The following is a 585-nucleotide window of genomic DNA, read 5'->3' on the forward strand; positions in this document are numbered from 1 at the left end:
AGCCACCCATAGTCCTACCTCAGCCGGGCTGGCTCTGTGAATCAACCTAATAAATTCATTGGTTCCTCAGACTGAACTTGGGTGGTAGTTGAGACTGTAGGAGGGTATAGATGTATTTATATCTCCCCCAGGGAAGGAATTTTAGCAACACGGCCATACATCATAAAGCCACGCTGCTTGTAATTTCTTGAAGCAGATGAGAGAGTCCTTTTTGTATTAGTTGTATATGCTTCTGGTAGTTCCATAGTGACCTGTCAATAAAGCTTTCTAACATTTTTTTTCTTTTTAGATTTACTTATTTATTGTATATGAGTACACTGTGGTTGTGAGCCTTCATGTGGTTGTTGGGAATTGAATCTAGGACCTCTGCTTGCTCCAGTAAGCCCCACTCGCTCCAGTCAACTCTGCTTGCTCAGGCCCAAAGATTTATTTATTATTATAAATAAGTACCCTGTTAGATCTCATTATGGGCGGTTGTGAGCCACCATGTGGTTGCTAGGACTTGAACTCAGGACTTTCGGAAGAACAGTCAGTGCTCTTACCCACTGAGCCATGTGGCCAGCCCCACAATTTCTTTCTTATTTC

Source organism: Mastomys coucha, unplaced genomic scaffold (assembly GCF_008632895.1).
Source record: "Mastomys coucha isolate ucsf_1 unplaced genomic scaffold, UCSF_Mcou_1 pScaffold20, whole genome shotgun sequence".
Classification (NCBI taxonomy): Eukaryota; Metazoa; Chordata; class Mammalia; order Rodentia; family Muridae; genus Mastomys; species Mastomys coucha.